The 14,366-nt window shown below is 48.0% G+C and overlaps 1 protein-coding gene across 1 annotated transcript in view; it reads right to left on the bottom strand.

The window, feature by feature from the left end:
- The window catches only part of MYOM3 (myomesin 3), a 394,520-nt gene extending 383,588 nt beyond the window's left edge, over positions 1–10,932 (bottom strand). The window contains exon 1 of the mRNA XM_069223954.1: positions 10,802–10,932. The gene's annotated coding sequence lies outside the window, so the exon portion shown is untranslated. The remainder of the gene's footprint in view (positions 1–10,801) is intronic.
- Between the last annotated feature and the right edge of the window lie 3,434 nt (positions 10,933–14,366).

The raw sequence follows: 14,366 nt of genomic DNA, 5'->3' as shown, positions 1-14,366 counted from the left end.
GCAGCAGAATCTGCCAGAAGGTCATCTTTGATCGGATGGATGACACTGCCCTGTGGAGATTGCCATCATGCAGGTCCCTCTCCGTGTGGAATACCCATATGCCCAGATAGCGGAACAACCCTGGCTGCCAGGGGACGTCTATGCCAGAGATTCTTAGTTTCAGGTCCGATCGCCCCGGGTCAAAAGAGAAGAGGCATGATTTCACCAAGTTAACATGGAGGCCGGAAAATGCAGCAAAGCGGCGCAGGATGTCTGCAGTGTCGGGAGGGACATTGTCAATATCACAGACGTACAAAAGGAGGATGTCTGCATATAAAGAAATAACATGCAAACTATCACCCAACGGAATGCCCCAGGCTCGGCCGGCCCTATAGAACTCCACAGCCAAAGGCTCCATCACCAGAGAAAACAGCAATGGGAAGAGGGGGGCAGCCCTGCCTGGTACCCCTACCCACCTCGTTCGGCTCAAATATATATGCCCCACCTTTAAACCTAGAGCGTGGCCGAGTATATAACAATTGAGTCAAGCGTAGGAACTATGGGCCCAACCCGAAGCAACGCAACAAATCAAACAGGTAGGACCATTTCAAGGAGTCAAAGGCCTTCTCCAGATCGAGGACCAGGCATCCCGCATGAGGACAATCCCACGTTGAATATTGCATGACTCTAAAAAGGCGCCGGACATTGCTCGAGGTGTCCCGTGCAGGTACAAAATCGTTTTGGTCTGAGTTCACCAACTGTGGGACCAAGGGCGCCAAACGCGTTGCTAGAATCTTGGCCGGAATTTTATAGTCTGTATTAAGCATCGCCAACAGCCTATAGGAGCCCAGCTCAGATGGAGCCCTGGCCGGCTTAAGGAGCGACACCAACAGTGCCTTGCGCTGCAAAGTTGGCAATAACACCCCCTCCAAGCGTCACAGAGAAAGACTTGTAGAACTCAGACGGGAGTCCATCTGGGCTGGGCGTTTTGCCAGCTGATATGGCCCGTATTCCCTTGCACACCTCTTCTAATGTCAGGGGTGCCTCAAGTTCTGCCCACTGATCTTCTGACAATCGGGGTAGGGTGAGCGCTGAAAAAAAACTCTCATTTCCAGGTCATCTACCACCGCTGACCGATAGTACTCAGTGAATTCATAGTGAATCTCCAGAGGGATATGAAGCATGTCCCCAGTTATCGAACAGATTGCCTTAATGGGGCTTTGATCATGGTCTTGGCGGATGAGCCAGGCCAGCAATTTGCCTGAACGATCCGCCAGAGCATGTGTGCGAGCTGAGTGAGCTGCGTAATTTAGGCGACGCAGTCTCTCTAATAAGGAGATGCATTCTGCTCTGGCCTCAGTTAATTGCTGCGAGTCGGGTGCAGAATGAGATTGCCTACATTCATATCCCATCAGGGATCTCTCCACTTTAGTCAAGTCACTCTCAATAGACTTCCACAAATTCCACTGCGTGCCCATGCAGTGGCCCCTGATAAATGCCTTAAATGCCTTCCATTCAATTAACTCAGAGGATGCTGTGCCAATTTTGTGATTAAAGTATTCGTGGATTGCCTTGTCTAGCGAGGCCCTAAATGGCGCATCCTCTAGGAGTTCCGGACGGAATCTCCAAGTGGGGATGTTGGGGCGGAGTGAGTCCCATCCCAGATTAAGTAGTTGTGGGTTATGGTCCGAATGGGTACGGCCCAAATAGTCAGACCATTGTAACGCAGAATATAAGTTAGCAGTGCACACCAACCTGTCAAGGTGGACATGCAATCAATGTGGTGCATAATAAAACAAGTATATCCTAGTAGTGGGATTACGTTGACGCCACACATCCACCATCCGCCAGTGGTGAAGCCAGTCACGCAATGCCAGTGCAGCCTTAACTGTGGGAGCAGTGGGTAGTGACGGGAAGGAGCGATCCAATGAGGGGTCCAGAACACAGTTAAAGTCACCCCCCAACAACCAGGGGAGATCATTCCAACGTGCCAGGAGAGGAGAGAGTGCATGAAAAAAAGTGGCTTGGTCGGTGTTCGGGGCATATATAGATCCTAGCAGGACCGCACGGCCAGCGAGGCGTCCACACAACAGTATGTAACACCCCTGGTCATCTACAATATAATTGTCAACTATAAATGGGGTGCCCGGTCTAACCCAGATAAGCGCCCCCCTGGCGTAAGAGGAGAAACCTGTTGCATAAAGCTGCCCACGCCAGCGGCGCTGTAATCTAGTCACTTCAGATTGCGCCAGATGAGTCTCCTGCAGTAACGCTATGTGTACTGAATGTCTTTAGAGGTATGAATAGATGGAATATCTGCGTGCTGGCGAATGTATTCCACGCACATTCTATGTAAGAAATTTAAATGGGTTCATGGTGGATCGGTAAATAAACAGAAGGACGGTGGTCCAACCCGCGGGAGAGAGAGAGTCAACTGCACAACAGCGGGGTCCCAAGGAGAGAGCACACAAGGCGGACATAGGCTCCATACAAAACATGTCAAAAACAACTGGGGGCCAACAACAGGCCCAATAGTAACATGAGTGAATGCCATTAGGGCGGAGGAACAAAAGGTGTCTGCCCAAACCAGGTGATACGCCTACAGAGCGCAAACATTTCTGGGGTAAAGAAAAGGGGAAACCCTCTCTAGTGGGAATATGAGGTAGACAAGGCGCTAGAGAAGTGGAAGCGCTCAGGTGAAGACCCCTAACCTAGCATGAAAGCGGGGAAGCAGCTACAGCAGAGCGCAGCGTGCAGCGCAGAGGACACAGAGAGGCCCAACTCCCAGCGGCCACCGGGCGGCTACACAGCATATCCGTGACAGGTAGCCAGCCAGGATAGTCAACCTTTGACCCAGACACAAACTGCTGTACAGTGAAATGCGCAGTCAGTGAGCGAGTTCAAAGTAGTTCATCAGCTGTATGAGGTGTCACCTCGGGGTGGCAGGATGATCCAAGTTCAGAGGATGTCTCGGGGAGGAGGCCATATCTCCAATAGAGTCAGTGGGGTCTGCTTCGCCGTCCGAAGTTACTGAGAAGACACTAATGACTGCTGCAGTTTGCAATGCACAACGGCGTTCCTGCATAATTTGTTCTAGGTCGGGGGCGTGTCGCACCGTCCCCGATGCAGCCACTCGCCTTTTGCGATTCCGACGTTTACTGGGTTGCAGGTCCCGAGTCCCTAATTCAGTCATGACGGAATCACGTCGATTGACTAGTTCTGAAGATTCCAGCCAGTCCCATGTCGCCTCTGCGTGTTGAAGAAGTGCGTTTAGTGTCTGTCACCACCCGAAATCTGACCGGGAATAGCAGAGTATGGCAAGTTGAGGGAGCGGAGTTTGCGTGTAACTTCCAGGAAAGATGACGGTTCTTTTTTTATGGCCATGGTGTAATCCGGGAATATCATAACCAGGCATTGTGCGCTCTAATTGGAGATAATGTTCGTACCGCCGGTGGTATGATATCCCTGTCTGCATAATGTAAGAGCCGGAGGAGGAATGGACGTGGGCCAGTGCCAGGCAGCCGGGCCCTAGTAGGAACCCTGTGGGCCTGTTCAACTGAGAAAAAGGATGTCAGCGAGCCCTCCAGGAGCAGCCTTAGCAACCAGGACTCAGCTAAAGCAACCGCATCCAGGGCCTCCGTGCCTTCTGGTAGGCCCACTATTCTGAGGTTATTCTGCCTGGTGCGACCCTCCCATCCTCCACATGGTGCTCCAGTGTCTCTGTCCGTTCCAGAGTGTTTTGTAGTAAGGCCTCTAGTTGATCCGATTTAGGCACTAGGTCCTGAAGCTGGTCCTCTAGTGTGCGGGTTCTATCTGTGTGTAGTAAGGTGAGATCGCTAGCCACCTTGTCGATTTTGCCCTCCAACGAGGTCCGAGCTTGTTCCAGAGAGGTGCCTATGCGCTCCACCGCTGCCAACACCGCATCCAATTTAGTGTCATCTAGGGACGTAGGTTCCGATCGCGGCACCTGCGGTTTGGCGCCAGTACCAGAGCGGAGTCGACCCGTACCCACCAAGTTGTCGCCTAGAAGAAGGCAAAGCGCCACGGCACCAGATTCAAATGTGGGTGCTCGCGTATTACTGTCCATGTAGGAGGCCCGCTTGCGTGCGCGATGCTACAGTGCAGGCGCAGCAGCACGAGCAGCCTCCCTCCTTGTTCTGTTCAGGTACACAGGACCATCACCATTCCACCAACATCACAGGCCCGCCGCTCATCTGACCTGCAATACCACCTGGTAGGTTAAAAACACATCGGTTGTAAAAACCATGCTGTCAGTGCAGCGTACATTCACCTCAGCTGAACATGCTAGGTCACAAAGCAGGCACCGATCCAACCGATCCACCCCCCCTGGCGCCAGAGGGGCACCGTGTTATGTCTCCGCAGGCCTGCTCCTGCCAATAGGTCCAAGGGCTTCCTCACTGTCGGCCTTCCTAGCTGCTGCAGTCTCCCAGACTGCCTCGTCGCCAAGGGCGTCCGGGGCTGACAGACTCCACACGCCCAGTCACCACCAGCCCAGCGATGTCACACCTTACCCTTGCCGCCAGGCGAGCCACCGCCCACCTTTGGTACAGGCAAGATCCAGAGTTTTCTCATGCAGCTCAGTCTGTCAGGCGGCATCGGGTTAGGAGCCTCCCACGGCTCTGCCAAGGGTACCATCACCCCTCCGCTTGAGGGATTCTCTACAAGGGGCCAGCCATCTCCAGACCGGCCCGCGTGGCTTCTGCAGACTAGGCCGCTCCCCCCCCGGGTCTCACGCAGAGAGTTCACATCGCCGAACAGGCAGGTCCGCCACACCCCCAATCGGTCCCCTCAGCGCCAGAGGGATCGGCGGTCGGGCTGGCGCTGCCGCAGTCTTCGGCCCGCTCTCCAATCTTGATAATATTAAGGATAAACGGGGTTTCACCGCGGAGCGCTATTAACTGGTGCCAGCCATCTTGGCTGGCTAGCCACGCCCCCCGTAGTTCCTCCAACTCATATTAGAACATTGGAATGTTGGCAGCTCCATTGAAATCAATGGAGTGCTCCGGGCTTTTACTGGCTGGTACAAGCCCGGAGCGCAAACATTCCAATCTTCTTTGTTCACAGCAGCAGCTGTGAGCAAAGCCTCACGGAGCCTGAGGGGATTTTAATCCCCTCCGGTTCCATGAAGCCTTTGTTTTATTTATGAGAACATTCTGCCCTTTAATGGCAGAATGTTCTAATAGCCTTAGAACCCACCGTAGCGGGCTCTACCGGCTATTAAAGGCCCTCTCCCTTGTTAAAGGCCCTCGTCTTCGGCTCGGGTCTTTAACGCGGGAGAGGGCCTTTAATAGCCGGTAGAATCAGCTACGGCGGGTTCTAAGGCTATAATAGAGCCTTCACTCTGAATTTATCAACTAAGCCACCAAGATGTTGGGGCCAGAGGAGTCTGCGATTGTGACATGTCTATCTTCTAGGAAACATATCATTGGACAGTTATACCAGCAGAGGTGTGAAATGAGAATCCACAGTCTCTAGGTGGATTCTCTGTTACAGCCCTTCTCAAAGTCAGGCATGTAGTGTTAATATCTCTCATATTCAGCTGTGTTTTTGTTGATGCGTGAAAGGTTGTCACCTAGTAGACTCCAGTAGTTGTGTTCCTTCATTGCCAGATGCCTAAAGTCAGATGCTTTATTTTGAGGTGACAGGTTTCAGCAGCTTGTTTTTAGTCTTTAAAGTGACTTCCCGTTTTGTTACTTCCAACCTCTTGTTTATGTTTAAGGACAATTTACTGTTACTGAAGAATGTAGTCTTTGGAGTAGGCGCATTTCTCTGTAAAAGAGCCATAAGATAGTAATGTGGCGTGACCTAAGTATGTAGAGCGCAATATCTTTCGAATGCTTGTACTGGAAAAATGACGTAACCAATGCGTATTACTTCTTGGCACACCATAGCTGATGTGGTTCACCTTCTGGTCAATCTATCTAAATTTGGATAGCATTCACACAAGGGATCTCTTTCCTTCAGTGGGTCACGAGTGACATGACAATATTTAAAATCGTCTGTAACCTCTGAGGACTCAAAGATTGTTCCTAAACTGTGACCAATGTAGACATCCTGAGTTGTATTTATTGATTGCTTTGCGCCACTAACCTGCCTTCCACTCCTGTAATGAGTGGTGTTTGTTTGGCTGTGGAATTAATATGCGGGTAGAGAGCTTAAGTTCCAAATATACCATTTCCCTGGCCTTTTCAATGACTTTCCCACCTCCCACCTACCTCCCCGAGCCCCCTTCTTTGACAGCATAGTTTTCAGAACTTTCATTTTGGGATTCTAATTCATTTTGACATAGTGTGAGGGTGTAGTGTTTCTGCTGAGTCTGGCAGTTTATATGTGAACAGTTGTAGCAGTATTTGGAGAAATGGTATGCATCTTCAAGGTGTTTTTTAATTTCACACACAATATCCTATTTTATAGTTTATTTCAGGCCAAAGGTCGTGTAACCTCACTTTCAGTTAAGTCACTGGGCTCAGAGGTCATGTTATGCCACTAAATGTGATTGGATGGGTTAAAAAGGCAAGTTATCCCACTTCCTGTAATATCATTGATGAGTAAAGAGGCATGCACTACCGCGTCCTTGCCCCTGTAATGTTGGGTAACTGACGCCATTTGGGCTTTGTACGCTAACACTGTGGAAGCTCCAGCACAGGAGTTGGAGAGGTAATGTTCTGAAAGTGTATGGGAGGACTTCCAGTTTAGCATTTGCAGGAATGATCTTACTGCTGTGATATTAAGCCCATACAAGACCCTTTAACATGCTTCTAGTACGGATCAGGACACAGGCGAATCACTCTGCTGGTGTATGTGCTGACAGAGCAGTACGTGCATTGTTGTATTATATCTTCCTGGAGTATGATTAATCCTACTCCATTAATTGTGCAATCATTAGATCTCTTAGGTCTTGTCATAGAGAGGCTTCCACTTTTTCAAGGTCCTCTTCTAGGACAAGACCTTTGCATATTTGTGAGGTGAACATTGAGACGAAATTTAGGTGCCAGGGATGTCACCGTTTTGTGTTACTCCATTATATGCTCCATTATGTTCCACAACATGTAGACACCGTTAGTTTCTATTTATGGGTCGGGTCAGACCTACTGATTTAAGAGAAAAGTTGGACAGATTACAAATTGAAGCAGAGGGAAAACTGACTACAAAAGTATAATGCTATTTGCAAAGCCAGTCAGCACTGTGGGGTGCACCTCTAAAATGCACCCGTAAATCATCCACTAATCTGTACTGTAAGGATTTGTTTTAAAGAAAGTCAACAAATCCTTCAAGATGGGGACACGTTGAATGATTAATACAATATGTTCTGCGTTCACAACAAAAATGTATTATTTTGCTGTAAACTATTTTGATTTTCTAAAAGCTAGCTCTTATTTTCTGTGGATAACCTAGAGCTCCCTGTTGCTTTCTTTCCACAAACAAATTGAGCATATTCTTGTTGGAAAAGATCACTTAATCACCAAATACTCCCTTTGTGAAAGAGCTTCTCTGTTCATCTCTTTTAATTGTATCGAGTTTCAAAATGACAGTACACATTTTCGATGATACAGCACTTTTATTTCTAGTTTGTGTTCTGCAGAGTAAGATAAGAATGTAAATGACCTGCTGAGGCACCCCCCAACATTGACTATTCATGCTTTATCTTATTTTTCAAAGCTTCCAAATGGCTCAGTCATGGTTTTGTAGCCAACAGCACACTGCATTCTGGGATTTGCAGTCTTGCTTTAAAAACTGAAAGTATGATTAAATGATTCCAGAATGGAAAGTGAGGTTGTCCAACTATTCTGGATGGAACTGCGCTGAAGGTGTAACTTTCAGGGTGATCAGCGTGTAACACAAAAAGAAAGGGTGGGGACTGACAGAGAAACATGTCATACTTTGCCCTGATTAGGAAAATGTTTCAACTGCTTCGTCAGCACGTCATCCGTATGCCGAGTGGACCGAGTGAGTCTTCCAGCACTCCTCTCAATTACATGTGGTCAGGTTCGAGCCATTGGCAGGATGGTCTGAGGGAGGAGCCTTCATAGAGAAACAGTCTGCCCAGAAAAGTTCATAGTCATGGTCAGACTGGGATGGAAAATAGGACGGGCCACCAAAATAAAAGTGGTCCCCGTTTGTGAAGTAAGTAGCTGAAAGAGTGGCCCATGTTTGCAAATTGGGACCATTTCGACCTTGTAAGAACTTGCTATGCAGGTGCTTTGCATGGTATGAGTTGTGCTTGCTACAGGCAATGTATTAATATCTAGGTAATTAATGGAAAAAAGAGGCCACCAGACCATAAAAGAGGCCCACAGATAGCCACAAACTGTCCTATGCACTGACCTTTCGGACTGGCTTTTTGGGTGCTGTCTGATTGGCTATAGGCCAGTCCAACCCTGTTTATAGTATCTATCCATGTCAGATACAGCTTTCTACATGAATACCCTGCTGTGAATGACCTTGTCTAGGTAACATTTAGGGACAGATTTATGGGAAAGTGACGGAGTGCAGTGTAGCAAGTCTCCTTGCTGCACTGCGTCACAGGGAAAGGGCAGGAATGTGCGGTATTTAAAAAAATACAGCACATTTCTGCCTTTTCCCCTGCACTGGCACCCTTTTGGCAGCCTAGCATCAACGAAGGATTGTCTTTATGCAGGAAGGAACAGCTTCCTGCACACATAAAACACAACCTAGAGAGGCATATTACTATTCCTATGTAGAAAGAGGAAGTAAAAAGGAGAAATAAAGAGATTTCTCCTTGCTACACCTCCCCTGGGAAGACATAATATTTTGGTGCATTCGCAGGTTTTCAACTTCTTATAAATCTGGGAATGCGTCAAAATCCATGGGAGCTGGGTGGGAACACCCATGCCACACGCATGAACACCTTCCCAAGGCAGAGTAACGCAAATCAGTGACTTTTGCTACGTTGTGCTACTCCAGATTTATGAAGCCACTCAAGGCCACCTTAAGGTGCCTTAGGAGTTGCATCGCTCTTGCACCACATTACATGGTGCAAGAGCGATGCAACCAGGGTCGTAAATCCGGCCCTCAGTGCTTAATTTGTAAAAGAATGAGTGCCAGTGCCCAAAGGTCTGCGCAGAGACCCACAGTCAGTGCAGTTAAATGTCAGCAAGCCGAATACCAAGGCTTCTTAGTCTTCAATCCACCCCGTGACTCTTTAATCCTCTACCAGACACCTGTTACCCTTTAGCTCACTCCTGCTGGTCCCTGTTTCACTTTTTGTGATGATTTTTCGTCTTTCTCTTCCTCCTTCTTTACCCCTTGTTTGTTTTTCCCTCTCTTGCACTTGGGAAATGTCTGATCAGGAAAATCAAGTGGTGGTCACCAAAAATATATGTGCTGGTGGCGTCACTGGTAACCACTGGCTCAAATTAAGCACAGAATGGGTTAAGACAGTAGGTGCTCAGAAGGTTATCTCTGAGTGTTACAGATATGGCAGCGCTGATCTGGATGTATGCCATGTTCTCTGAATAATCACACAAGATCGATTTGCATAGAATGAACCGAAATGGGAATCAATTATAGTGACTGACTGTCATAAAAACTCGGGAAGGATCCTGCCCTCATGGACGAACAGAGAAAATCTCAGATCTGGCAGACTTCAGGCTGTTATCTAAAATACTGTCCAGGAGGAATCTTGACGTCAGCTCGCCATTTGGGCATTTCTGCCTATGGTACGGAGTTATCCTTCAATTAATGTTAACACAGTTCTTCTAATATATGAAAAGGTATTAAACAGTTATAAAACATGAAGAAATACTGGCTGACCAAATGTCCACTCGCCTAGGAGCAAGAGAGATTGTGTGGGTGCTCGCGCGTGTTGATGACGAGTTCTCTGACGATATCTTAAGTGTCTGTTAGAATGTCAGTCAAAAAGATTGTGGAACACATGCTTCTTTCATACACAGTCAATAACTATACTTCCATGGCTGACCGAGAACTTATACAAATGTAAGCCTAACATGTGTGTGCTTTTTAGATATGAATGAAACATGGTGAAATATACACACACAATACATGGATTTCCCATGCAGATGGGAACCTGTGGTGGTGTAACGCAAAATGATGCTCTACCCTACCCTACCCCCTCCTCCCCTTCCCTCAATATGATCGGGCCCCGGCGACTCACACAGCTATTTATTGAACTTGGTCTGAGTGGGGGCCTCCTGAAGAGTTGTGTTATGCCCCCAAGATAGCAATTAGTCAGATCTTAATAGTTTCCCCTTAAACACTATATAAATATGACTAGAAAACACAACTTCAATGTTGGTATGTGTAGTGTTAGTATATTTATATATAATAAAAATAATATACCTGTATTTCCTGTTCCGTTGAAACCTTATTTTATCCATAGCTATGCCACTGAACAACAAGATTATTTAGTGTCTAGAAACTGATATCTCTTCTAAACTAAAGAGCAAATCTCTTTCCTCCATGCACACAACTCTATATATTATTAAGTATTTTGGCTTTCATTCATAACACCTCCAAATGTAACCACAAACTTACTTATTGAGTCAAATAATTTAATTAACAAACCAGAAAAAGATAACATTAACTCCAGATCTGAGAGTGCTGTCAAATAAAACAGAAACACGTGAATATTTTTGGTTTTCGTAGATGATTTTGAAGGATTTCTTGACTTGAATCATTTTTCCTAATCTAAACTGCACACATTGCAGTTCTCCATCAATAGTCTTAGAGTAGAATTTTGAATCCACTGTTCTAGTCTTGTTTACAATATGTATACAGGCAAGCATCTGAAATAAAAGTAGATTTTAAAATCTTTACTTACGGGCTGCTTGCGGTGATCGGGAAGGATGCAGGACAGGGGCTGCTCCTCAGAGGACGGAGTGTGAGAGACAAAAGATCTCGCGCTCTCCCTTCCAGGCCACCATTAGCGATGACTGGTCCACCAAGGAATGCGCTTCCAAGCGGAGCCCACTTCACAGTTTTAAATATAGCATCACAGAAGAGCGCGCCACACTTCATGAACAAATGCACCGCACATATGTCTTTAATAAGAGGCGGTACTGCGCCTTCTTGCTTAAAAACTGCATACTCGATAGTTCGGGCTATGGATTATATTTTTGCAGATTGAAGGTCAATGCAGCAGTAATGGAGACTTTAAGACTGTTATATAATTATGATTGGAAATCAGTACATTTAAATGCGATGTATACCGCCACTTTTAGAATGATCAAGACAGTGGTAACCTGATCCCTTCAGACTGGTCCTCCGCATCGGTGAGATGCAAGCATTTTGGGGAATCGCTCTTTCAAGAGGTTAATCCGTATAGGCTCCCTCCGCCAACAAGTCGAAGATGATTCCAGAGAATACGGGAAAACACTGAAAACTCTTCCCTGGAAAAGAGCGTGTAGTTCAGATCTACCAAATCCCTCGGAAGCAGCCACTTTCCACCTTAGAGCACAGAATTGGCTGTAAGATGCAGGCAAGGAATGGTCGAGAGGGTGGAGTGTGGGCATCGGTGGGGACCCAGCTGACAGCACGCTGTTCATTGCTGCTCTTTCAGAACCCAACCACAGTTGGTGACATCAAAGACAGCGCTTTGGTCTGCCTGAGGTGTTGGGGCATTCATGGCAAAGATTTTATATTGTGTTGGTTTTGGAATGTATAGGAAGCGATGCTTGCGTGAAGCAGTAAAGGGGTGGAGGGGGGCGCTATTCAATACACATATATCTTATCAAACCCTTGTGACTGATGGCTCTTCCATCTGCATCAATATGTCAACGTTATACCCTTCCTCTGCATCTGTTTCGGATGTTCTAAATTCTCCTGTAAGGATAATATCCAGATCCCCTATCACAAAGTGAAAAGAGCATCACCCTCTCGTACAGCCGCGGCATGTTTCTAGATCCTCCGGCCCATATTTATACTTTTTGACGCAAAACTGCGCTAACGCAGTTTTGCGTCAAAAAAATTAGCGCCGGCTAACGCCATTCTGAAGCACCATGCGGGCGCCGTATTTATTGAATGACGTTAGCCGGCGTTAGCCGCCGGCGCCGTGTGGTGTGCGTTAAAAAAACCGACGTACACCAGGCAGCGCCGGCGTAGGGGGATATGGGGCTTGGGTGTCAAGAAATGGGGCAAGTCAGGTTGAGGCAATTTTTTCGCCTCAACCCGATTTGCGCCATTTTTTTTCACTCCCAACCCCCATAGAAATGACTCCTGTCTTAGCAAAGACAGGAGTCATGCCCCCTTGCCCAATGGCCATGCCCAGGGGACTTCTGTCCCCTGGGCATGGTCATTGGGCATAGTGGCATGTAGGGGGGCACAAGTCAGGCCCCCCTATGCCACAAAAAAAATTTAAAAAAAGAACTTACCTGAACTTACCTTAATGTCCCTGGGATGGGTCCCTCCAGCCTTGGGTGTCCTCCTGGGGTGGGCAAGGGTGACAGGGGGTGTCCCTGGGGGCATGGGAGGGCACCTCTGGGCTCCTTCAGAGCCCACAGGTCCCTTAACGCCTGCCTTTTGCAGGCGCTAAAAAACGGCGCAAAAGCGGCCGTATGTCATTTTTTTTGACCCGCCCACTCCCGGGCGTGAATTTTGCCCGGGAGTATAAATCCGACGCACATGCCTCGGAGTCGATTTTTTAGACGGGAACGCCTACCTTGCATATAATTTACGCAAAGTAGGTGTCCACGCTAAAAAATGACGCTAACTCCATGGACTTTGGCGCTAGACGCGTCTAACGCCAAAGTATAAATATGGAGTTAGTTTTGCGTCGAAATTGCGTAAAAAAAAAACGATGCAATTCCGGCGCAAACGGAGTATAAATATGTCCCTCCGTATCTTACAAGCGGCAAATATGTGGGCGTTCGACCCTTACCCTCAACTTCTCATAGTCACTGTGGCTGCCTGCAACTATGCTTAGTTTCCTGTCACGTTCTCCAGACTTCAGTGAGCACCAATCCACTGGAACTTTCTCAGGGATAACTGGTCAATTGCTCTATTGATCAGTGACCAATCAGCTCACATGTAAGAGTCAGAAACCTACAGATTCGTATCCATCTTTTCTAACATTATGCAATTTGGAAATTGATGTAATATTACAGTATACTGTCCAAAGCATGTCATTTTAATTGCACTATACCCACTGAGAGACAGCCTCCTACCTCTACCACTAGTGACAACTAATTCTAAAATGTCCTGTCATGGCGTGCCCAAAATGGTGGACGAGTGAGTCGTGCCTCATGCTCCTCCACTTGCCTTCTTGGCAGATACAGCAAGGCCTGGACCACCAACTCAGACCCCGGGGCACTGGAAGAGATAGTCGTGAAGCCCCCTGCCCGGCAGTGGCTCGGAACTCAGGCGGCTGTGTGAGAGGTTAGGCAGCAGATTGTCAGCTTTGTGACTGGTAAGATCTTACTGGCCAAGCTCATTGGGCGGCCGGATGAACCACCAGAGATAAGAATCAGCTGTGGTGGAGACGAATGTGGAAAATTCCTCTTCCCAGGGCTGTGGAGAAGGGAGTGCATACATCAGCCTGTAAAGGCTGACTGAGGGTCTCTCGCCTGTCAATTGAAGACGATGAGCGAGAGTGCGGGAAGCACACAATAGACGGGTGTCAGCGGTGGCCATGGAAGGCCTAATGTGCACTGACTGGGTTTCCTGTGAGCACCTCAGCCAGGGTCCAGGCAGCCACGATTTAGACTGCGGCTCTCAACTCTGGGGTAAAAGGACACTAAATGAGGCTGCACGTGCTCAGAGGCAGCCGTGGGGCTCCATATCCAATGATCCCAGAACAAATCAATCCTGGTTGGAACAAAGTGAAGAGAGACAAGTGGGCCATGTCACTGTAATGGAGGATGCCTCCAGGTTAGTTTGCAATGCCGGCTCTTTAATTGCATTGGGCCCAGCGAAAGACCATGTCGGCAGCAACAATGACTACCTTCTTGCCCCAGACAGGGGGTACAGCCTAGAAGAGTCTGGCATATGCGAGGACCATGCAGTGCTCCCTAGAAAGTGTGTCTCTACCAGCGAGGAGGCTGTGGGAGGGCTGGGATATGAGAACCCTTCCCCTAGCGGAGGCCAGAACTGGTGCTGCCTATGACAATATTGCCTTCATCACCAGCAATAGCTGTGTGGGCGGTCCACAGAGGCCCTGGGGGACCCCAGCAAGGGCGGTCAATCACTGCAGCACTCTGCATCGACTGTGTGGCACAAAAATCGGGCCACAGACACTTTGGACTGCCCATGCCCAATGGTCCCCACCAAGGGCAAGAAGGATCAGATTGTTTGAGACATGCTGACAAGATCCATGCCCACGACAGTTAAGGAGGGCACTTCATCCCAAAAAAGCCAATCTATTGAGGAGCAGAATGATGACCACACCCCAC

Source organism: Pleurodeles waltl, chromosome 3_1 (genome assembly GCF_031143425.1).
Source record: "Pleurodeles waltl isolate 20211129_DDA chromosome 3_1, aPleWal1.hap1.20221129, whole genome shotgun sequence".
In the NCBI taxonomy this organism is placed as follows: domain Eukaryota; kingdom Metazoa; phylum Chordata; class Amphibia; order Caudata; family Salamandridae; genus Pleurodeles; species Pleurodeles waltl.
The sequence above is the reverse complement of the archived record's forward strand: the minus strand, read 5'-3'. Positions and strand labels throughout refer to the sequence as shown.